Source organism: Felis catus, chromosome C1, assembly GCF_018350175.1.
Source record: "Felis catus isolate Fca126 chromosome C1, F.catus_Fca126_mat1.0, whole genome shotgun sequence".
In the NCBI taxonomy this organism is placed as follows: Eukaryota; Metazoa; Chordata; class Mammalia; order Carnivora; family Felidae; genus Felis; species Felis catus.
In genome coordinates, this window is record NC_058375.1 from 26,943,622 (window position 1) to 26,969,798 (window position 26,177).

A 26,177-nucleotide genomic window follows, 5' to 3' on the forward strand; every position below is an offset into this window, starting at 1 on the left:
AAGACATCTTTCCCACCTATAGGTGAGGTAAAATTCCCTTATGTCTGGCTCTACCTGAACATTTCTTCATATGGCAACCAGGACCATAACCTGAAAATCACTGTTCACAGCAAACTCCCTGGCCCCATGTAGGACTATAATGCTGAAAAATTTTGCTCTCCAGTGACTTCAGTCTTTCCCTATACTCTTCCCCTTTCCCTTAGTTTCTCCTCTCCTTCCTTCCCCTTCACAGCTCTCTCAAGCCTTCCTCCTGCCTTTGGTTTTTTAAAAAAATTCATGAACCACATTTGACTAAGGTATAAATAACAGTGAGGTATCTAATTACTAATTTCAGGGCCGTTTACATTTTAACAGAAACTAAAAGCTGAAGCCTAAGCAGCAAATGTGTAAATGATAGAATTTCAAGTATCTCATAGTGTACAAGGGAAACTCTTTATCCTTGATATCATTCAGGCAAAAGAATGAGATAAAAACAAACTTTTATTATTTTTTTTAATGTTTATTTTTGAGAGACAGAGAGACAGAGTGCGAGCAGGGTAGGGGCAGAGAGAGAGGGAGACACAGAATCCGAAGCAGGCTCCCGGATCTGAGCTGTCGGCACAGAGCCTGACGCGGGGCTCGAACCCACAGACTGTGAGATCATGCATGACCTGAGCCGAAGTCGGACGCTCAACCGACTGAGGCACCCAGGCCCTCCAAAACAAACTTTTATGGAACAGCTAGTTTGTACTAGGCATTGTATACAACTCTTCCATATAAGTCAGTGTGTTTAATCCACACAGTAATCATGAGCGGCATTATTATCCATATTTCACAGATAAATTGAGGTTCAGAGAGATGTAACCATTTGAACCCAGATCTGTCCAATTTCCCAAATCTATGTGGTCTCTAATATAGCAGTTGTGACTATTTTCCTGAAGAAGACAAATGAAGGATTGCCCAATCTCAAGGGGCCAAAATCTTCTCTGGAATTACCCCCAAACAAATCTTGGAACAGAATCAGCAACATAGGGAGTGGTTGTAAAAGACGAGTAAATTGTATACCCAGCCAGACCAAGTCCCTTTTGTGGTGTTTCTCAAGGACTGGCTTGCATTGGAATCACCAAAGGCCCTTATAAAAATGTGGCCTTCTGAATCCCTTCCTAAATTACTGATTCTAACCTCTAGGGACATAGCTTTGGAATCGGCATTTTAAATAAGATTCTCCAAAGTGCACTAAGGTTGCAAATCACTGGTTTAGTGAATAAACAGAAAAGAAGAGCTGTCGTCCTCCTTCCAAGACTGCCCATATTTTTGTAATTTTGTAGCTTGTTAGCATTCTTGAGAGGCTGGGAACCAGAAAGTCTAGAAATCATTCTTCTAAATTATTCATTTAACAATTATTTATTGCATGCTTTTAAATATGCCAGGCATAGGAAAGCAAACACATTGCTTTTGAAATGTTTTAGAAACGTGGGCAAAACACTGGGGTGAGGGGTGAGGGAGGGGTGTGAGAGCAATGGTCAAGAAGAAAGTGCGAAATTATTTGAATGGCTGATCACTCACACAGACTTTTGGTGTCTCCAAAGAGGTGGCTGCAATAATCGGGGACTATTATACAGGAGTTGGTGGTTACCTGTGTGTTCTCATGTTACAGGACTGAAGCATGCCTGTCCAGATACGCTGGTCAAACAGTCTCCACCGTTTCTAGTGGAGAAGCCAGATGGTTAGCTTTTATCTAGCTGGGAAGGTATTCATTTCCATATATGCAGCAGATTCAGATTTTGTAGGACCCGAGCTTTTAAATTCTGGAGGCCCTCTCCAAGAAAAGGAATGATGAGTGCAATATTAAGTATGAACATAAACATTTGTTTAGAATGAGAAAAGAAATCAAGACAGATTATAAAAGGCTAAGATTCTGATCCGTCTTTTCTGAGACCCTTAGGCAATTTTATAGAAATGCTTCTTGATTGCAAACTGCTTCCTCTCAACTACCAGACTACAACTCCCAGCAGCCCCTAGCTCTCCCAAGGGCCCCTGCGAATGAGGGGCCCTGAAATTTAATCCTCACCGACTTCACAATAAATTCTTCTTCCTTCCTTCTTTCCTTATAAGGCAAAGTGCTAATCTTCACTCCAGTGGCCTTTGCTGTAGGCTAACTCCAGCAAATATGCACAAGGCCAGTTAAACTGATTTAGCTGGGAGTAATCTTCACAGAATAAATTCTGATGTGGTGAAGGTACAGGTAGAAAAAATGGGTTATTGGATCTGAGTTATACCCTCTTCATTCTTCCTAGGGAATCTGAAAACAGCAAAGGGGACCTGCGGACATCCCAACATAGTTTAGGTATTTACTTCAGCCAGGCTGTGCAAGCTGGTTAATAAAATCCTTTGGACTTGAATTTATTAATTCACTTAGGTTGCAAGAGGTATTTCTTCCCCGCTATTTAGAAATCCTCACTGACTCTCCCCTGGTATGGGTAATACACACCAGGAAAGAGAATCAATAATTTCTTAGCAAATGCAATTTGTTTGATGGATAAATACATGGTGTTCAAAGGAAGGGCTTTAATGATAAAAATGAGGAGTACCATTCTGCTCCAAATCCTCCCTTTACAGATGCTAAAACTGAGTCCAGAAAGTGGAAGAGATGTATTAAAAACCATAGTCAGGCAGTAGCAGAGCCAGAATAGAATTTCCGGTCTGGGCTTCTCTTTGACTGAAATCTGTTTCTAACAGAAGGCAGAGGAATGACCCAGAAGGCAAATAACACGAACCTGTTAAATTGGGTTTGGAGCTGCTGACAACCTGGTGAGGAGATGGTGGGCCAGGCTGGCTCTCTGATGGGAGGTGTACAAACCAGCCTGGGACAGCTGCAGGGTTATTTGGCAGACAGTGTCAAGAGCCTTGAATATATACATGCCCCAGTCCCTGCTCCTGGAATTCTACCTCTCAGAATTAATTACAAGGGTATAATCAGAAGTAAGTGCAAATATATATATATATATATATATATATATATATATATATACACACACACACATATATACACGTACTGCAGCATCATTTATAACTTAAGAAATTAACATAGGGGCGCCTGGGTGTCTCGGTTAAGTGTCTGACTTCAACTTGAGTGGTGATCTCACCTTTCGTGGGTTTGAGCCCTGCTGGTGCTCTGTGATGACAGCTCAGAGCCTGGAGACTTCTTCGGATTCTAGGTCTCCCTCGCTCTCTCTGCCCCTCCCCCACTTGTGTGCTCTCTCGCTCTCTCTCTTTCTCAAAAATAAATAAATAAACATTAACAAAAGAAATTAATATAAAATTTGATACATACACATAATTAAAATTTCAGTAGGAACAGTCTTATCATGAAACATAATGATCCCTTTCCTATCATTCCCTCTACTCGCTATTTCCACTGGCCAGACTGTGGCCTATGTTGCCTGTATTTTTTTCCTAGTATCTACCTTCATGTCTCAACCATATGCTCGTGCTGCTATTTCTTGATTTTTCAATTTCAGACATTATTCATTGATCCCTTATTATGGTAAGTGAGGATTTAGCTCCTCACACTCTCCTTTCCCCCTGGTTCTCTTCATTTTTCCAGTATCACAATTGTTTGTTCCATCAATAATCCATTCTTGTGATTTTACAAGAGTTACTCACTTCTGTACTGTGTGGAACACTCTGATTGCAATTGAGTTTCTATCCTTCTGTTCTTGTTATTGTTGTTTTTCCTGTGGCTCTTGCCTCATTTTTCCATTTGCTTAGTTTCCAGTATTCATAAAATTAGCTTTCCTTGTGTGTTCTGTGGGGTCTGCTACATGTCTATTATTTTTCTGCTTCCTTTTTTTAAATTAAAATATGTTGATTTTCTTTTTCTCAGGAATAGAATCTTGTGATTCATCACTTACATATAACACCAAGCACTCATCCTAACCAGTGTCCTCCTTACACCTTTAGCTCTTGCCCCCACTCAACACCCTGCCAGCAACCCTGCTTGTTCTCTGTATTTAAGAGTCTCTTATGGTATCTCTCCCTCTCTAGGTTTTTATATTATTTTGCTTCCCTTCCCTTATGTTCATTTGTTTTATATCTTAAATTCCACATATGAGTGAAGCCATATGATATTTGTCTTTCTCTAACTGACTAACTTTGCTTGGCATAATACACTCTTGTTCCATCCATGTTGTTGCTATTGGCAAGATTTCATTCTTTGTGATCATTGAGTAATATTCCATTGAATATATATATACCACATCTTTTTTATTCATTCATCTGTCAATGGACATTTGGGCTCTTTCCATGCTTTGGCTATTGTTGATAGTGTTGCTATAAACATTGAGGTGCATGTGTCCCTTCGAAACAGCACACCTGTATCCCTTGGATAAATACCTAGCAGTACAATTGCTGGGTCATAGGGTAGTTCTATTTTTAATTTTTTGAGGAATCTCCATACTGTTTTCCAGAGTGGCTGCACCACTTTGCATTCCACCAGCAGTGCAAAAGAGATCCTCTCCCTGCATCCTCCCCAACTTCTGTTGTTGCCAGAGTTGTTAATTTTAGCCTTTCTGAGAGGTGTGAGGTGGTATCTCATAGTGGTTTTGATCTGTATTCTCCTGATGACAGGTAATAATGAGCATTTTTTCCTGTGTCTGATAGCCATCTGGATGTCTTCTTTGGAAAAGTGTCTATTGATATCTTTTGCCTGTGCATTCATTTCTTCACTGGATTATTTGGGGGTTTTTTGGTGTTGAATTTGATAAGTTCTTATAGATTTTGGATACTAACCCTTTATCTGATATGTCATTTGCCAATATCTTCTCCCATTCCATTGGTTGCCTTTTAGTTTTGCTGAGTGTTTCCTTTGCTGTGAAGAAGATTTTATCTTGATGAAGTCCCAATAGTTCATTTTTGTTTTTGTTTACCTTGTCTCTGGAGACAAGTCAAGTAAGAAGTTGCTGCAGCTGAGGTCAAAGAGGTTGTTGCTTGTTTCCTCCTCTAGGATCTTGATGCTTTCTGTCTTATGGTTAGGTCTTTCATCCATTTTATTTTTGTGTATGGTGTAAGAAAGTGGTCCAGGTTCATTCTTCTGCATGTCGCTGTCCAGTTTTCCCAACATCATTTGCTGAAGAGACTGTCTTTTTTCCATTGGATACTCTTTCCTGCTTTGTCAAAGATTAGTTGGCTATACATTTGTGGGTCCATTTCTGGGTTCTTTATTCTGTCCCATTGATCTATGTGTCTGTTTTTGTGCCAGTACCATACTGTCTTGATGGTTACGGCTTTGTAAGACAGCTTGAAGTCCAGAATTGTGATGCCTCCAACTTTGGTTTTCTTTTTCAAGATTTCTTTGGCTATTCGGGGTCTTTTCTTATTCCATACAAATTTTAGGATTGTTTGTTCTAGCTCTGTGAAGAATGCTTGTGTTATTTTGATAGGGATTGCTTGTTTTTATTTATTTATTTGTTATTATTATTTTTAGAGGCTCCATGCCCAATGTGGGGCTTGAACGCATGGCACTGAGATTGAGTCACATGCTGTACTGACTGAGCCAGTCAGATGCTCCTATCAATATTGTTTTTCAAATGGCCAGATATAGCAGATGTTCTATCAATTTCATTAAAATTTTTTTAAATAAAAAATTTTTTTAATGTTTATATTTTTGAGAGAGAGAGAGAGAGAGTGCAAGTGGGAGAGGCGCAGAGAGAGAGGGAGACACAGGATCTGAAGCAGGCTGCAGACTCTGAGCTGTCAGGGCAGAGCCCCATGCAGGGCCCGAACTCATGAACCAAGGGATCATGACATGAGCTGAGGTCGGACGCTTAACCAGGCGCTCCCTATCAATTTCATTTTTTTCCCCAGACATCTCTGTTCCAGAGCCTTTTGTTTCCCCATTTTGGAGTGTCAGCTAGATTTCTGGATCTGCCACAAGCTAATACCATCTAACGTCTTTTCACCATTTTCCTGTGTTGTGTCTTCTGTCTCCTTCATCTTATTTCTTTCTCTTTCTAGGCTTATTCCCTTATTTTACTGGAGAACATCCTCCAGAAGTTTCTCTATTAAGGGGGCCCGTTAGGTAAATCTACTGAATCTTTGAGGCGCCTGGGTGGCTTAGTCGGTTAAGCATCTGACGTTGGCTCAGGTCATGATCTAACAATCCATGAGTTCAAGCCCTACATTGGGTTCACTGCTGTTAGCATGGAGCCTGCTTTAGATCCTCTGTCTCCCTCTCTCTCTCTGCCCCTCCCATGCTAACTTTCTCTCTCTTAAAAATAAATAAACATTTTTTCATTTTTTAAAAAACTAATGAATCCTTGTGGATCAGAAACATCTTAATTCTACCCTTACATGTAATATTGTGTTGAAGTGAACAAAACTAGGTTGATATCCCATTTTTCTCCCCTCAGAATTTAAAAAAAGTCTTACTGGGGCGCCTGGGTGGCTCAGTCGGTTAAGCGTCCGACTTCAGCTCAAGTCACAATCTCACGTTCTGTGAGTTCAAGCCCCGCGTCAGGCTCTGGGCTGATGGCTCAGAGCCTGGAGCCTGCTTCCTGTTCTGTGTCTCCCTCTCTCTCTGCCCCTCCCCCGTTCATGCTCTGTCTCTGTCTCAAAATAAACGTTAAAAAAAATAAATAAATAAATTAAAAAAAAAATTAAAAAAAAATTAAAAAAATCTTACTTAGTTGTTCTAGCTTCTAGTGTTACATTCTGATTTCAGAATGTCATCAGTTTTTCCCTTCTCTGGAAACTTCCAAGAATTTCTTTTTATAGCTTGTAATCTGAAATTTTAAGATAATTTTATTCTTTTTATTCATCGTGCTGGGCATGTTGGTAGGCTTTTTCCATCTGGAGACAATTTCTCTTAATATAAAAGTATGTCAAATATCAATTGTGCATGGATTCCTTCTTAAAACACAAACAGTAATAATATAGTTTGATTCTCTTCAATTTTTCTGTATTAAATTCTCAAACTCCCCAGAGTTATAAGATGCAGACCAGAAAGGGAGACATTTACTGAGATTATGAATGGCCACAGACATACTGAACCCTCTTTAAACTTATTATATCAATGACTCATTAACTTCAAGTGGAGGATGAAAATCCAGCCCATGTTAAATATACACACTTCCTTTTTTTCCTTAAGATTAAAAAAAATTTTTTTAATGTTTATTTATTATTGAGAGACAGAGTGACAGAGCATGAGCAGGGGAGGGGTGCAGAGAGAGGAGGAGACACAGAATCCGAAGCAGGCTCCAGGCTCCGAGCTGTCAGCACAGAGCCTGATGCAGGGCTCGAACCCACAGACCGTGAGATCATGACCTGAGCTGAAGTTGGACGCTCAACTGACTGAGCCACCTAGGTGCCCCTTAAGATTTTATTTTTAAGTAATCTCTATGCCCAATGTGGGGCTCAAATTCACAACCCTGAAATTAAGAGTCACACACTCTTCCGACTGGACAATCCAGGTGCCCCATTTATACACATTACCTAACTTTTCCTTCTCACATTCTACTCACTTTGGGTTGATAGAATTTTGCATTTCTTTGATTCTTGAGATATGTATATGTCATTGATTCCTAATTCTTTTTTTTAAATTTATTTTTTTAAGCAATCTCTGCACCAAACATGGGGTATGAATCCTGAGATTGAACCTTGAGATTGAGTCACATGTTCTCCCAACTGAGCCAGCCAGGCACCCCCATTTCTTCCTAATTCCTAAAACCACTGAATTAAAAAAAATTTTTTTTAATGTTTATTTATTTTTGAGACAATGTGAGAGACAGAGTGCAAGCGGTGGAGGGGCAGACAGAGGCAGACACAGAATCTGAAGTGGGATCCAGGCTCTGAGCTGTCAGCACAGAGCCCGAAGTGGGGCTTGAACTCATGAACCGTGAGATCATGACCTGAGCCGAAGATGGACGCTTAACTGACTGAGCCACCCAGGTGCCGCAAAATTTTATTTTTAAGTAATCTCTGCACCTGATATGGGGTTCAAACTCACAACCCCAAGATCAAGAGTCCCATGTTCTATCAACTGAGCCAGCCAGGTCCCCCAGGTGTCTGTCTTTCTTTCTTTCTTTCTTTCTTTCTTTCTTTCTTTCTTTCTTTCTTTCTTTCTTCTTTCTTTCTTCCTGTTTAAAACATTTTTTTAAACATTTATTCATTCTTGAGAGACAGAGAGAGACACAGTGTGAGTGGGGGAGGGCAGAGACAGGGAGGCACAGAATCTGAAGCAGGCCTCAGGCTCTGAGCTGCCAGCACAGAGCCTGACATGGGGCTTGAACCCACAAACCGTGAGATCATGACCTGAGCTGAAGTCAGACGCTCAACCGACTGAGACACTCAGGTGCCCCTGGGTGTCATTATTTCTATTTTACCGATAAGGAAACTGAAGTTAGGAGGACAGGTAACTTGCCCAGGTCCCCCCCCCCCCCCCCCCCATATTCAGGCTCTGTGCTGAATATGTCGTGAGGGAAACAAATTCTTACTCTGGAAGTTTTACAGTCTAATGGCAAAACAGAAACACAAATGACTATGGGGGGCGCCTGGGTGGCTCAGTCGGTTAAGCCGTCGACTTCGGCTCAGGTCATGATCTCGTGGTCCGTGAGTTCGAGCCCCGCGTCGGGCTCTGTGCTGACAGCTCGGAGCCTGGAGCCTGTTTCGGATTCTGTGTCTCCCTCTCTCTGACCCTCCCCTGTTCATGCTCTGTCTCTCCCCGTCTCAAAAATAAATAAAAAACATTAAAAAAAATTAAAAAAAAAAAAAAGAAAAACAAATGACTATGATATAGAATAATGCAAATAAATGGGAATGTAAAGGTACAAGTAATGGGTGCCTCAGTGGCTCAGTCAGTTAAGTGTCTTACTTAGGCTCAGGCCATGATCTTACAGTTCATGAGTTTGAACCCCACGTTGGGCTCTCTTCTGTCAGCACACAGCCTGCTTGGGATTCTCTGTCCCCCCTTCTCTCTGTCCCTCCCCCATTCTTGCTCTCTCCCTCTCTCAATAATAAATAAACATGCAAACAAAACAAGTGGGGCACCAGCGTAGCCCAGGTGGTTAACTTCTGCTCAGATCATGATCTCATGGTTTGTGAGTACGAGCCCTGCATCAGGTTCAGGGCTGACAGCTTAGAGCCTGGAGCCTGGTTAGGATTCTGTGTCTCCCTCTCTCTCTCTGCCCCTTCCCCACTCGCACTCTCTCTCTCTCTCTCTCAAAAATAAACATTAAGAAATTATTTTTAAAAAAGTTGCAAGTAAAATGTTCAGAGAGCACATAAGAAGGAGAATTTTGTTCTAATCTGGCAGTGAGTGACAGGTGTTTGGGCTAGGCCCTGAAAGATAATTAGGATTTTTTTTTTTTTATTTTTAAGTAAGCTCTACTGCTGTATGTGGGGCTTGAACTCACCCCCCAACCCCCCAACCCCACCGAGATAAAAAGTTGCACACTCAACTGACTGAGCCAGCCAGGCATCATAATAGGATTTTTTTAAAGTTAATTTATTTATTTTGAGAGAGAGACAGAGAGTGTGTGTGTGTGTCATTGGGAGAGGGGCAGAGAGAGAGGGAAAAAGAGGGAATTCCAAGCAGACTGTGTGCACTGTCAGCAAGGAGCCCAAAACGGGGCTCCAGCTCACTAACCTTGAGATCATGACCTGAGCTGAAGTGGATGCTTAACCTACTGAGCCACCCAGGAACGCCCCCCCCCCCCCCCCCCCCCCCCCCGCCCCAGGAGTCACATGGTCTTCTGACCAAGCCAGCCTGGTGCCCTAGCTGTCCTTCTTTTTTTTTTTTTTTTTAAGTGTTTATTTATTTTTGAGATAGAACGCGCGCGCCTGAGGGCGTGCAAGTGGGGGAGGGGCAGAGAGGTAGACGAGGAATCCAAGGAAAGCTCCAGGCTCTGAGCTGTCAGCACAGAGCTGGCCACGGGCCTCAAACCCAAGAACGGTGAGATTGTGACCTGAGCCAAAGACAGACGCTTAACCGACTGAACCACCCAGGCTCCCCAGGTGCCCTAGCTGTTTTAACCATTTTTTTTTTTCTGAGAGAGAGGGCATAAGTGAGCGAGGGGCAGAGAGAGAGAATCCCACAAGAGGCAGAGTGAGAGAAAAGAGAGAAAGAATCCCATGTAGGTTTTGCAGTGTCAGCATGGGGCCTCAAGTGGGGAGGGGCAGAGAGAGAGAGAAAGAGGGAATCCCAAGCAGACTCTGCACTGTCAGCGAGGAGCCCAAAGCGGGGCTCCAGCTCACTAACCTTGAGATCATGACCTGAGCTGAAGTTGGATGCTTAACCTTCGGAGACATTCAGGCGCCCCATATCTTAACCATTTTTAAGCGTACAGTTCAATAGTGCTAAGCACATTCACATTATTGTGCTGCCATCATCGTGATCCATTTCCAGAACTTTTTCATCATGCAAAACTGAAACCATATACCAATTAAACAATAGCTCGCCTACTCACCCTTCCAATAGCCCCTGCCAACCACTATTCCACTTCCTGTTGCTATGAATTGGACAACTTTAGATACCTCACATAAATGGAAACATATAGCATTTGTCTTTCTGTGACTGGCCTGTTTCACTTAGCATCATTCTTCATAGTTGATCCATGTCACAGTGTGTGTCAGAATTCCCTTCCTTTTTTAATGTTTAATAATATTCCATTGTATATATGGGCCACTCTTTGTTTATCCATTCATCCATTGATGGACACTTGGGTGGCTTCTACCTCTTAGCTATTGTGAATCATGCTACGAACGTGGGTGTGCAAATATCTCTTTGAGAGCCTGCTTTTGATTCTTTCAGATATATACCCAAAAGTGGTGTTGCTAGATCATATTGTAATTCTATTAATTTTTTGATGAACTGTCATACTGTTTTGCATGATGGCGGTACCATTCATTGTACATTCTGTTTTTTGTCTTTCTAACTGTGTTGATATTTGCACTGATGTTACAAATCCCTGGTAGGTTGATCTGCTATCCCCATAGCACAGTGGCCCCAAATCACAAATGTATTCTTTACTGCCACACAATCACAGTAAAACAAATGTTCTTGAAGCAGTAAAAATTATTAGTTTTAATTTTACGAAATCTCAATCTTGAGTACATATCTTTTTAATATTCTGTGTGACGAAATGTGGTGAAATCATAAAGCCTTTAAACTGCACATAAAAGTGTGAGGTTTATTCCAAGGGAAGGCACCTGTGCAGTCATTTAAGTTTGGAGCAAATCTAGCTGCTTTTATTAGGGGATGTCATTTTTACTTGAAAGAATGATTGACAAATGATGGTTATACAGACTTGGGTATTTGGCAGGCATTTTCTCAAAAGTGAATGAAATGAGACTATTACTTCAAGGAAAACAACGGACGGTATTTGTTGCCAATAATAAAATTCAAGCTTTCACATGAAACTAGAATTTTGGAAAACTTGCATCTGTCATCAGGACCTTGACAGTTTTGAAATACTTCAAATCTTTTATGATGAGATGGGTGGTGACATTCATGAATGAGATTTTTGATGTTTTATAATGAAACATGTGAGTATTTGGAAGATCAGCATAATGTAGTGAATCAATATTTTCCAAACAACCAATGCATGGTGTCCTAAAATTATTTATGAGTTAGGGTCCTGGCTGGATCAGTCAGTGGAGTGTGTGACTCTTAATCTTGGGGTTGTGAGTTGAAGCCCCATGTTGGATATAGAGATTACTTAAAAAAAAAAAAAAGTTTTAACTCTTCATGGGTAGAACATCTATTTAAGATACAAGATAGACCAATGGATTTTAATGTAACAGAATAAAAAATTCACTGAAACTAACCTTTAATAAACTCCACACTGAAACTAAACCTTAATAAACTCCTATGTGTTGATTATTAATATAATACCAAAGAATATCCACATCCAGAAAGGCTTTTAAAATACTTGGGGTGTCTGAGTGGCTCAGTTCATTGAGCATCCAACTCTTGATTTCAGCTCAGGTCATGATCTTGCAGTTTGTGAGTTTGAATCCCACATTGGGCTCTGTGCTGACAGTGTGGAACCTGCTTGTAATTCTCTCTCCTTCTCTCTGTCACTCCCCCACTCATGCACTCTCTCTCTCAAAATAAATAAATAAGCTTAAAAAGTTAACTAATTAATTAAAAATAGTTGTAACAAATATTCTTTAATCTCAATGCAAAAGATGTAACAAAAGTACAGACAAGAGGTTTCAATACAGTGGAGACTTTAAGGATACTTAAAACCAGGGGCACCTGGGTGACTCAGTTGGTTAAGTGTCCAACTTCGGCTCAGGTCATGATCTCACAGTTCATGAGTTTGAGCCATGAATTGGGCCTTCTGCTGTCATGCAGAGACTGCTTCAAATACCCTGTCGCCCCTCTCTCTCTGGCCCTCCCCTACTCGTGCTCGCCCTCTCTCTCAAAAAAAATAAATATACATTAAAAAAAAAAAAGAGTGCTTAAAACTACAAGCTACTAGGGCGCCTGGGTGGCTCCCTGGGGAAAGGATCAGTGGAGAGGGGCAGAGAGAGAGGAAGAGTGAGGGAGAAGGAGGGAGAGGGAGGTAGAGAGAGAATCCCAAGTAGCCTCTGCAATGTCAGCTCAGGGCTCAAACCCAAGAACCATGCAATTGTGAACTGAACTGAAATCAAGTGTCAGACACTTTGGGCACCTAAGTGATTCAATTGGTTAAACGTTGGACTTCAGCTCAGGTTATGATCTCACGGTTCACGGTTCCAGCCCTGCATCGAGCTCTGTGCATGCAAAGTCTGCCTGGGATTCTCTCTCTCTCTGCCGCCCCCCTGCCCTGCCCAAAATAAATAAATAAATAAACTTTAAAAAAAGGAAAAAGCACTACAAGGTACCATTTTTCATGTAATTAATCCGCAATGCTTAAGAAGTCTAGTAAAGATGCTTAGTTGGTACAGAGAAAAGGTACAAAGAAACAGTCACTTTGACACATAGCTTCTGAAGGAACAGACTTTTATAAAACATTAATATCTATTAATATTTAAAATATATGTGTATGGGGCACCTGGCTGGCTCAGTTGGTAGAGTATGCAACTCTTGATCTTGAGGTTGTGAGTTTAAGTGCCATGTTGGGTGTAGAGACACATAGAAGGAAGGAAGGAAGGGAGAAATGAAGAAAGGGAGAGAAGAAGGAAGAAAGAAAGAAAGTTGGTTAAAATAAAATAAAATAAAATAAAATAAAATAAAATATATGTATATGTTGACCCAGAAATTCCACTTTTAGGAATTTACACTATAAACATATGCACATTTGTTTAAAATTATATATACAGGGAATGGAAAGACTCTAAGTGCCCATAGAGGATGGTTAAATAAATTAAGCTATCCATATAATGGCATAGTGTGAAGCCATTGAAAAGAATTGATCAATTTTATGGGCTTAGTACGTAATTATTTCTAAAATATGTTGTTAATGAATAAACAAGGTTGAGAACTATATACATAGTTTGCTGTCATCTATGAAAAATGTGTGTGTGTTTGGGGGAGGGGGGCTTGTGGATGTGCAGCCTCTGAAAACGTATACAAGAAACTTATATAAACTTGTTGGATCACTATGTTGTACACCTGAAACTAATGTCACATTGAGTGTCAACTATACTCAAATATATATATATATAATTATATATATATATATATATAATATATAATAAAGTAGAGTAAGTGAAGTTTGAACAAACAATTTTGTTTAAATAATAAAAATTTAAAAATAAAGAAAGGGGTGCCTGGGTGACTCAGTTGGTTAAGCATCCGTCTGTTGATTTCAGCTCAGGTTATGGTCTCACGTTTTTGTGAGCTTGAGCCTTGCATGGGCTCTGTACTGGTGGCACAGAGCTCCTTGAGATTCTCCCTCTTTCTCTGCCCCTCCCCTGCTCATGCTCTCCCTGTTTCTCTCAAAATAAATAAATTAGCTTAAAAAAAAATTTTTTTTAACGTTTATTTATCTTTGAGACAGAGAGAGACAGAGCATGAACAGGGGAGGGTCAGAGAGAGGGAGACACAGAATCTGAAATAGGCTCCAGGCCCCGAGCTGTCAGCACAGAGCCGATGCGGGGCTCGAACTCAAGGACCGCGAGATCATGACCCGATCCGAAGTCGGCCGCCCAACCAACTGAGCCACCCAGGCGCCCCTAAATTAGCTTTAAAAAAATAAAGAAAAAAAAGAAAAGAAACTTGTAATAGTGGCTGCCTCTGAGGTGGAGAATTAGGTTGCTGGAAGACAATCATGGAAGGGAGACTTACTTTTCACTATATGACCTTTTATGTCCTTTTTTTCTTTTTACTTTATGACTTTTAAAAAATTCACATCAGCCTGGGTGGCTTAGTGGGTTAAGCATTAGACTTTGGCTCAGGTCGTGATCTCGCAGTTTGTGAATTCAAGCCTTGTGTCAGGTTCTGCACTGACAGCTCAGAGCCTGGAGACTGCTTTGAATTCTGAGTCTCCCTTTCTCTCTGACCCTACCCCACTCACACTCTGTCTATCTGTCTCTCTCCCTCAAAAATAAAATAAGCATTAAAAAAATTTTTTTTAATAAAAAATTCACATTAGGATTAGGTTTTATTGTTCACAATTTTTACATAAGTAATTAAAAAAGTAAAATAGTTCCAACAACAATTGGTGAGGATCTTACAGCAAAATGGACGAATATGATAAATATTGCCAAAGTGGAATCAATTGGTCTTGATAACTGATTTGATTTTGAGGGTTTGGATGGTGACAGGGCTAAAAGGAAAGACAAAGAAGAATTAAAGACGATATAGGGGCACCTGGGTGGCTCAGTCAATTGTGTCCCACTCTTGATTTCCACCAGGGTCATGCTCCCAGAGTCATGGTTTGAACCCAAGGTCGGGCTCTATGCTGAGTGTGGAACCTGCTTGAGATTCTCTTTCTTTCCCTCTGGCCCTGTCCCCTGCTTTCAAATAAAATTTGAAAATTAAGAAAATTAAGAAAATTAAGAAAAAAATTTTTAAAAAGATGATTTGGTTTCCCAGACAGAATGATTGATGGTGCCATAACCCTGAAGAAAAGCAAAAGGAGAGGTTTATGGGTGGCAGTGGGGAGAGGGGTAAAAGACAGCGAGTGTTAGGCCTAGATGCTCCTATCATTTATGGGAGATGCACTTATAATTTACTAAAAGCTGCTAAATATATTTTCACAAACATAGTCTCTTGAATTCAAACAAACAACAAACAAACAAAACTATAAGAGGTAGGAATTACTATCCCTATTTTATAGTAATAAAATAGCCTTATTGATGTGACGAATCTTGCATAACCCTGAACAGCTCTGAAGTGGCAGAGGCTGGACTTGAATGAAAGCTGGTCTTGTACTCCAAGAACGTTTTTCCCCTCATATACCAAATGCCAGGCTTTGACTGGCAGAGGAAGCAGCTAAGAGAACAGGCTTTGGACTTGAACAAACTTGGATTCAAATACCAACTCTGTTAATTCCTAGCCGTATGACCTTAAGCAAGTTACTTCACCTTTCAAACATCACTTTCTCCCTCAGTATCTAGTAATGAGATTTAAATTAGATGATATATCTACAGCCTTCAGCAGACACACAGTTGTTTACACTAGGGCAGCTCAACTGTCATATTGATTGGACATGAGACACATCAGTCAGCAAATTGCCAATAAGAACTTTAGCTCTGGAGTTAAGGAAGGAGTACGGATTTAGCTCATGTAATGATCATTCACTTAGTGAGCGTTTGCCATAAAAACTGTTCTACTTTTTCTTCAGTATGACAAGTTTTTCACTTAAAAAATAGTAAAAATATAATCTATTTTTATACCATAATTTTTCAATGCTGTAGTTTTGGGCAAAGACACCACTTTACTTGGCACAATAGATTTACTCAGAGAATATCATTTGAAAAAATTTGAATTGTGTTCCCGATTTAGATGAACACAAATTTTTTTTTCTTTTGCATATGGATACCAAGTGAGAAAAATGAGATATCTTTTAGGATCCTGCAGTTAGTTGTTTGTATATGTCATCTACATTTTTCTTTTTTTTCCCCAGTATGTATGTGTGTATGTATGTATGTATGTATGTATTTACTTATTTTTTTTTCTTAAAGCATATTTATTTACTTTGAAAGAGAGATCATGGAGGGAGGAGAGAGAGAGAGAGAGAGAAAGAGAGAGAGAAAGAGAGAGAACCCCAAGCAGGCTCTGCACTGTCAGCACAGAGCTCAAATGCAGGGCTCGAACTTATGAACTGCGAGATCATGACCTGAGCTGAAATCAAGAGTCTGACACTCAACCTACTGAGCCACCCAGGCACTCCATATTTAAATTTTTTTTTAAGTTTATTTATTTATTTTGAGGGTGGGAAAGGCAGAGACAGAATGAGAGAGAGAATCCCTAGCAGGCTCTGCACCTGCAGTGTAGAACCCAATGCGAGGCTCAAACTCACAAATGGTGAGGTCATGACCTGAGATGAAACCAAGAGTCAGACACTTAACCCACTGAGCTACCCAGGCACTTTTCAAGTTTTTATTTAAATTCCAGTTAGTTAACATATAATGTAATATTAGTTTCAGGAATAGAATCTAGTAATTCAACACTTAACATATAACACCTAGTGCTTATCACAAGAAGTGCCCTCCTTAATACCCATCACCCATTTAACCCATCTGTCTGTCCTCCTCCCTCCTGCAGCCCTCTGTGTTCTCTATTGTTAAGTCATTTTCATTTTTCAAAGCACTTTTGTATGTAGCTTTTATTTTACTCTAGGAGTGTTTTTCCATGTTATAAATTTATTTTTAAGCTCAATTTAAGTGCAAGATAACCATGAGCCTGAAAAGATGGAAAAACTGGTGAAAATGGTCAACAAGAGAATGTACCTCCTAAAAAGTAACTTCCTTGTTCCCTTACTCCACTAACCACATCTCATAATCAAGTCTTCTTTCTTTGATGAGTTGAATATAATTACTTGAATATTGAATATAATTAATTACATTTTATGGACAAAGATATTAACCTTCTAAGAGCTGTTTATTTGAAGGTTAGTATGGTATATTACATAGTACACATTATATACACAAACCATTATATATAATGGTATATATTATATGCTCTTATATATTATAATATATAAGACATATAATGTAATATACCATATAATGGTATATATTTATATTATACTATGGCATATAAATCTCCTTACTGCTGCTGTATAAAATAACTTAAAAAAATTTTTTTTGAAGTTTTTATTTATTTTTGAGAGACAGAGAGAGACAGAGCACAAGCGGGGGAGGAGCAGAGAGAGAGGGAGACACAGAATCCAAAACAGGCTCCAGGCTCTGAGCTGACAGCACAGAGCCTGATGTGAGGCTTGAACTCATGAACCATGAGATCATGATCTGAGCTGAAGTCAGACGCTTAACCGACTGAGCCACCCAGGCGCCCCTGCTGTATAAAATGACTTAATTACAAAACTATATCCCATAACTTAATTGATACTATAGAGTGTGTAAACAGGAGGATGGAAAACTTGAGAGCCAACTTAGACCTCAAGTATACAAATAATTTTTAAACGTAAAAAAATCTATTTATTAAGCAATGAAAATAAATGTTAAGCAATGAAACAGATTCGTATATTCACATATATAATATACTATATATTATAATGTATAGTATATGATACATAATTACAGTTATACAATATGATCTGTAACATTATGATTATGATATATACCATATTATGATTTTATTTTTACTATATACCTTTATATAATGATATATGTTATATATTATAATCTCTTATTATATATTATAACCTATTATAAATTATAAATTATTGGGGTGCCTGGATGCCTCCATCAGAGGAGCATGCAACTCCTGATCTCAGGGTCATGAGTTTGAGCTCCACTTTCAGTGTAGAGATTACTTAAATAAATAAACTTAAGAAAATAATAACTTATAAATTATTATGTAAGTTATACCATTATATAATACATGAATCTATTTCATTGCTTAATATTTATTTTAATTGCTTAATAAATAGATTTCTTTACCTTTAAAAATTATTTATATACCTTGGTTTCTAAATTGGCTCCCAAGATTTCCATCCCCTGGTGTACACACTCTATAAGATCCCATCCCCTTAAGTTATAGGTGGGACCTGTAATATGATAGGATATAGTTTTGTGATTAAGTTATTTTATACAGCAGCAGTAAGGACATTTTAGAGATATAACGAGGTCCCTAATCAGTTGACTTCAAGGTAATCAAAAGGGAGATAGCCTTGGGTGGGCCTGATTAATCAGCTTGACTTTTTATGAAGGGGCCTAGATGTCACAGATAGAAGAAGTCACAGAGATTTGAAACATCAGATGCTCATCTGTTGACCTTGAAGAAGAAAACTGCCAGGTCTTAGAGAGAGCCATGTGGTAGGAAATGGTGGATGGCCTCTACAAACCAAGGGCCTCAGTCCTATGACAAAGGAATTGAATTCAGCCAATAACCAATGAGCTTGCCAAAGATGAAATTGAAGTTCTAGATGATACCTCGATTTCAGCTTGATAAGAACAGAACAGAGGACCCAGCTAACCCATGCCCAGATTTCTGACCTACAGAAACTATGAGATATTAAATTTGTGTTTAGTCCACACAATTTATTATGCAGCAGTAGAAAACTGGTACAAATGTGTGTAAATTAGCTATTACCACAAGAATTCTATTTAATAAACCTTTCCAAAACTCAGTGGTTTAAAGGAACCACCGTTTATTTGTTATGACTCTGTTGGTCACCTGGGCAGTTCTTTCGACCTGGGCTGGGCAAGGCTAATCTCACCTGAACTTGTTCATGAATCCATAAATACTTGCTGGGTTTGCTGGGGGTTGGTTAGTCTAGAATGGACTTGGCTCCACTCCACATGGTCTCTCATCTCCCAGCAGGCTAGGTGTGTTTGTTGTCATGGTAGTGTCAATGTTAAAGAGAAGAAGAGAAACCATATAAGCAATTGTTCAATTGCTTGAATGAAGTTTTTTACTGTCTCATTGACTGAAGTAAGTCCCATGAGATGAGAAATGAAAATATGCCCACACAAAGACGTGTGAAAAAGTGTTCATAGTAGTTTTATTTGTAAGAGTCAACAACTGGAAACAATTGAAATGTTCATCAATAATAGAAAGAATAAACAAATTGTGGCATTCTCACAAAATGGAATGTAATTCAGCAATAGAAGAGTGAATTACTGACGTAAGCAACAGTGTAGATGAACATCAAAACCATTGTGTTGAGGGGTGCCTGGGTGGCTCAGTCATTTGAGTGTCTGCCTTTGGCTCAGGTCATGATCTCACAGTTTGTCAATTTGAGCCCCGCATCAGGCTCTCTGCTGTCAGCACAGAGCCTGCTTCAGATCCTCTGTCCCCTTCTCTTTCTCTTCCTCCTCTGCTCTTACTCTCTGTCTCTCTCAAAAAATAAACATTAAAAAAAAAAAAAAAAAAACCAAAAACCATTGTGTTGAGCCAAAGGGTGAGACACAAAAGAGTGTATCTGAATAATTCCATTTATAAGACATTGAAAAACAAAGATAAAGCTAATCCATGGTGATAGAAATCAAAATAATGGTTGTTTAAAGGGGATAGGAGTTGAGTGGAAGGGGGCATGAGGGCACTCTCTAGGGGAAATGTGCTTTATCTTGATTGGGGTGGTGGTTACACAGGTATATGAATTTATCAAAATTCATTAAATCGGGGCACCTGCGTGGCTCAGTTGGTTAAGCTGCGGACTTTGGCTCAGGTCATGATCTCAGAGTTCATGAGTTTGAGCCCTGCATCGGGCTCTGTGCTAACAGCTCAGAGCCTTGAACCTGCTCCGGATTCTCTGTGTGTGTGTCTCTCTCTCTGCCCCTCCTCAGCTTGCTCTCTCTCTGTCTTTCAAAAAAATGAATAAACATTAAAAAAAAAATTAAAAAAACCAAAATTTGTTAAATTGTACACTTTAGATCTATGCGTTTATTCCTAAATTTTTTATATTTATTATATTTAATATACCTATATTTATTATATCTAAATTTTACCTTAAAAACAAAACAAACAAAGATTTAGTGGAAAGAATATAAGTGTTGATGTTAAAAAGTCTTGAATTTATTTATTTATTTATTTATTTATTTATTTATTTATTTATTTATTTATTTTAGAGAGAGAGCAAGCAGGGGAGAGGGGCAGAGGGGGAGAGAGAGAGAGAGAGATGCTTGAGTAGGCTTCACATGTGCAGAGCTTGATGCAGGGCTCAATCCCAGGACTCTGGGATCAGGACCTGAGCTGAAATCAAGAGTCAGATGGTCAAGCAACTGAGCTACCCAGATGCCCAATCTTCGAATTTAAATACCATTTTTACTTCCCAGCTGTGTAAAGTCACTTACTTTTGATAGAGCTTAATTTTTTTCATGTACAAAATGCAAAAGTTGTATATCTTGTTGTTGTGGTGGTGGTAAAATATACATAACATAAATTTATCATTTTACAGATTTTTTTAAAAGATTGTATTTTTTAGTAATCTCTACACCCAATGCGGGGCTTGAGCTCACAACTCCAAGTTCAACAGTTGCAATGGTACACTGACTGAGCCAGCCAGGCGCTCCTCATTTTAAAATTTTGATTTATTGGGGTGCTTGGGTGGCTCAGTCGGTTAAGCGTCCGACTTTGGCTCAGGTCATGATCTCGGGGTTCGTGAGTTCAAGCCCCACGTCGGGCTCTGTGCTGACAGCTCAGAACCTGGAGCCTGTTTCAGATTCTGTGTCTCCCTCTCTCTCTCTCTGACCCTCCCCCATTCATGCTCTGTCTCTCTCTGTCTCAAAAATAAATAAACGTTAAAAAAAATTATTTATTTATTTATTTATTAAGTGCATTTATTTTTTGAGAGAGAGAGAGCATGAGCAGGGGAGGGGCAGAGAGAGAGGGAGAGAAAAAGAATCCCAAGCAAGCTCCCCACCATCATCAAGGAGCCCAATGCAGGGCTCGAACTCACAAATTGTGAAATCATGACCTGAGTTGAAATCAAGAGTTGCACGCTTAACTGACTGAGACACCCAGGCTCAGCTTAATGATTTGAAAGTGTACAGTTTTATAGCATTAAATACATCTAATACTGTTCTGTGACCATCATCGGTATCCAGCTCCATAACTTTTTTTATCTTTCCCAACCAAAGCATTGTACCCATTAAATACTAAGTGTTGGTTCTCTTCTCCCCTAGCCTCTGGCATCTACACTTCTATTTCCTGTTTGTATGAATGGGACTATTCTTGATATCTTATATAGGTAGAATCATACAATATTTGTCCTTCGGTGAATGGCTTTTTTTCACATAGTATTGTTCTTCAAGATTCATCCATGTTGTGATGTGTGTCAAAATTTCCTTCCTTTTAAAGGCTGATGACTATTCCATTATGTGGATGTACTACATGTTTTTTATCCATTCATCTGTTGATGGACACTTAGGTTGCTTTCACTTTTTTGCTATTATGAATAATGTTCTGAACGCAGGTATACAAATATCTGTTTAAGCCCCTGCTTTCACTTCTTTTGGGTATATATCCAGAAGCATATATGCTGGCTCATATGATAATTCTATGTTTAATTTTTTGAGGAATTACCTGCCAAACACTTTTCCACAATGGCTGCATCATTTACATTCTCACCAGCAATGTGCATGTGTTCCATTTTCTCCATATCCTCACCAATATTCATTTTCTGTCTTGTTTTGTTTTGTTTTTATAATAGCCATCCTAATGTGGGTAAAGTGGTATTTTATTGTGTTTTTGATTTACATATTCCAATGACTAGTGATGCTGAGCACCTGTTCTTAAGCTTATTGGCCATTTATCTTCTTTGGAGAATTGTCTGTTCAAGACCTTTGCTCATTTTTTAATTGGTTGTTTTTTTGTTGTTGTTGTTGAGTTGTAAGAGTTCTTTATATATTCTGGATATCCATCACTTATCAGATATATGATTTGCAAATATTTTATCCCATTCTGTGGGTTGCCTTTTCAGTCTGTTGATAGCCTTTGATGCACAAGGTTTTTTGTTTGTTTGATTTTGATTTTGATTTTGTTTTTTTAAATTTTTTAAGTTTTATTATTTATTTATTTTTATTTACTTAAAAAATGTTTTTAATGTTTATTTTTGAGATAGAGAGATCACATGTGAGTGGAGGAGGGGCAGAAAGAGAGGGGGCCAGAGGATCCTAAGTGGGCTCCATGCTGACAACAGAGAACCTGATGTGGTGCTTAAATTCACCAAATTCAGATCATGACCTGAGCCAAAGCTGGACACTTAACTGATTGAGCCACCCAGGTGTCCCAAGTTTTATTTTTTTATTTTTTCAGAGAAAGAGAGAATGTGAGAGAGAAAGGGGCAGAGAGAAAGAGAGAGAGAGAGTATCACAAGCAGACTCCATGCTGCCAGTGCTGAGCCCATCTCGGGGCTTGATCTCATGAACAGTGATATCATGACCTGAGCTGAGATCAAGAGTTGTACTCTTAACTAACTGAAACACCCAGGCTCCCCCACAAGTCTTAATTTTGATGAACTATATTTATCAAACTATATTTGATGAGCTATATTTTTCTTTTGTTGGCTATCCTTTTGGTGTCATATCTAAAAAATGATTCCAAATCTATGGTCATGAAAAATTTCCCTTATGTTTTATTCTAAGAGTTTTATAGTTTTAGTTCTTGCGTTTAGATCTTTGGTCCATTTTGATCCAAATTTGTGTATATGGTTATAAGGTAAGGTAAGGGTCCAACTTCATTCCTCTGTGTGTAGTTATACAGGTTTCTCAACACCATTTGTTGAAAAGACTGTCCTTTTCCCATTGAACGGTCTTGGCACACCCTCAACCATATATGGAGGTTTCTTTCTGAGCTCTCCAATCTATTTCATTGTTCTGTATGTCTGATTTGTCCCAGTACCCCACTATTTTAATTATTGTAGCTTCATAATAAGTTTTAAAATCAGACAGTATGAGTCCTCCAGGTTTGATTTACTTTTTCAAGTCTCTTTTGGCTATTTGGGGTCCCTTGAAGATGCTATATGAATTTTAGGTTGGATTATTCTAGTTCTGCATACTAACTATGCATGAAACTTTTGATAGGGATTGCACTGAATCTGTACATCACTTTGGATAATATTGACATCTTAACAATATTAAGACATTAAATCCATGAATGTGGGATGTGTGTCCATTTGTTTGTGTCTTATTTAATTTCTTTCAGAAATGTTTTGTAGTTTTCATTGTACAAGTCTTTTACTTCCTTGGTTAAATTGATTTTTAGGTATTATATTCTTTTTGATGCTATTATAAATGGAATTATATGTATAATGTAATTTCCTTTTCATATTGTCCAGTATTAGTATATAGAAATGCAACTTATTTTTGCATGTTGACCTTGTATCCTGTTACTTTGCTAAATTGACTCATTTGTTCTAACAATTATTTGTGGAATCTTTAGGGTTTTCTACAAATAAGATCATATCATCTGTGAACAAAGATCTTCCTTTCCAATTTGGATGCTTTTGATTTTTTTTCTTGCCTAATTGCTCTATGATTTCCATCACTACATTGTATATAAGTAGTAAAAGTGGGGATGCTTGCTATGTTTCTGATCTTTGAGGAAAATGTTTTAGTCTTTTACCATTGAGTATGATGTTTGCTGTGGGTTTTCATATGCAGCCTTTGTTATGTTGGGATAGTGTCCTATTCTTAGTCTGTTGAGTGTTTTTATCATGAAAGGGTATTTTATTTGTCAAATGCTTTTTCTGTATCAGTTGATATGATCACGTGGTTCTTTTTCCTTCATTCTATTAATGTGATCTATAACATTGATTGATTTCATACGTTGAACCATCGCTGCATTTCAGAAATAAATCTCACTTGGTCATACACATAATCCTGTTAACATGCAGTTGAATTCAGTTTACTTGTATTTTTGTTGAGAATTTTTGCTTCAGTGTTCATAAGGGATAATAATCTATAGCTTTCTTTTTTTGTAGTGTCTTTGGCTTGGGAATCAGGGCAATGCTAACCTAATACAATGAGTTAGGAAGTAGTCTTTCCTTTTCAATTTTTTGGAAGAATTTGAACAGAACAGATATTAGTTCTTAAATGTTTGGTGGAATTCACCAGTGATGACATCAGGTCCTGGGCCTTTCTTTGTTTCTATTTTTTTTAAGTTTATTTATTTGTTTTGAGAGACAGAGAGAGCACAAGCAGGGGGAGGGAGGGGCCGAGAAAGAGAGGGAGAGAGAGAATCTTAAGCAGGTTCTGTACTGTCAGCACAGAGCCTGACTTGGGGCTTGATCTCACAGACTGTGAAATAATGACCTGAGCCAAAATCAAGAGTTGGACGCCAAACTGACTGAGCCACTCAGGTGCCCGTATTTCATTTACTTATTTTTAAAAACTGTTTATTTCTTTATTTCAAGAGAGAGCTTGTGAGCAGGCGAGGGGCAGAAAGAGAGGGAGAGAGCTAATCCCAAGTGGGCTCCATGGTGTCAGCCCAGAGCCCTACATGGGGCTTAAACTCATGAACCATGAGATCATGACCTGGGCTGAAACCAAGAGTCCGACTTTTAACCAACTGAGCCATCCCGGCACCCCTAAATATTTTATTTTTAAGTAATGTCCACACCCAACACAGGGCTTGAACCCATACTTGAGATCAAGAGTCACACGCTCTACTGACTGAGTCAGCCAGGCATTCTATCAGATTTTCTATTCATTATTTAGTCTTGGTAGCAATTTGTCCATTTCAGCTAGATTATCCAATTTGTTGGCAGATAATTGTTCACTCTTTTATGATCCTTTTTATTCCTGTAGAATTGGTAGTTATGTCTCCACATTCATTTCTGATTTTAGTTGTTTGAGCCTAATCTTGTTTTTCTTGGTCAATCTAGCTAAAGGTTTGTCAATTTTGTTGATCTTTTCCAAGAACTAACTCTTGGCTTTGTTGATTTTATCTCACCAGGTTTTTGTGAGGATTAAATAAGATGATGTGATACCAATTCCTAAAGAAGAAATACAAATGGTCAAGAGTCATATTTTAAAGAGTTCAGCTTCTTCAAATAATTCAAAAAAATTAAGTTAACAGTAAGACACCATTTTATCAAATCATCATAGTTAGAAACAGAACCCAGCCAGAAGTCAACACCTTGTGTGTGGGTTTAGTTACTAAAAGGAGACACTTAGGGGGGCTTCAGGGACATTGGTAATATTTTATTTATTGACCTTGGAGTGGTTTGATGTTTTAAAAATTCATCAAGCAATGAGGAGTTATTGTTTATAGGGTATAGCATCTTCTGTACCCAATAAAGAATTTCCTATACTCAATGAAGAATTCCTAAATTGGATGGTGTTGATGGTTTCAGAACTATTTGAATGTCCTTAATGTCAATGAATTGTACACTTAAAAATGGTAAGATGGGGGTGACTGGGTGGCTCAGAAGGTTAAGCATTTGACTTGCAATCTCAGCTCAGGTCTTTCTCTCAGAGTCACGAGTTCAAGCCCCACATTGGGCTCTGCGCTGGGCATGAAGCCTACTTAAAAAAATGATAAGATGATAAATTTTAGGCATGCCTGGGTGGCTTGGTCAGTTAAGCGCCGGACTCTGGATTTCAGCTCAGGTCATGATCTCACGGTTTGTGAGTTCAAGCCCCACATTTGGCTATGTGCTGGGAGTGTGGACCCTGCTTGTGACTCTCTCTCACTCCCTCTCTCTCTCTCTCCCCTACCCTGCTTACTCTCTCTCTCTCTCAAGATAAATAAACTTTTTAAAAAAGATGAAAAATTTTATACTGTGTGTATTTCACTACAATTTTAAAAGTTTATTCAACTATATATTTATAATTTGTGCACTTTTATGTATATTACTTATATTTTAATTATTAAAAAATATAGTAATAGGATGAGAGTCTGCAGTAAGCAATCACTGCCAGTGAAAGTGTAACTGATAATTTCTGGAAGACAATCTAGCTACATGACTATAAAGCTATAACCTTTGTCTCAGGAATTCTACATCTAGGAACTTATCCTGGGGCACCTGTGTGGCTCAGTCAGTTTAGTGTCCGACTTTGGCTCAGGTTGTGATCTTGAGGTCCATGAGTTCAAGCCCTGCATCAGACTCTGTGCTGACAGCTTAGAGTCTGGAGCCTGC

At 38.8% G+C, this 26,177-nt stretch overlaps 1 long non-coding RNA gene across 2 annotated transcripts in view; it reads right to left on the reverse strand.

The window, feature by feature from the left end:
• LOC123379560 overlaps positions 1-26,177 on the reverse strand; it is a 37,479-nt gene that overhangs the window by 5,527 nt on the left and 5,775 nt on the right. Inside the window, exons 2-3 of one of the 2 annotated variants that reach the window (XR_006584155.1) lie at positions 18,813-18,917; positions 14,496-14,732 (exon numbers count right to left, since the gene is read on the reverse strand). This is a non-coding gene — a long non-coding RNA (uncharacterized LOC123379560). Of the gene's footprint in view, positions 1-14,495; positions 14,733-18,812; positions 18,918-26,177 lie in introns of those variants that run through there. The other variant, XR_006584156.1, reaches the window with a different exon arrangement.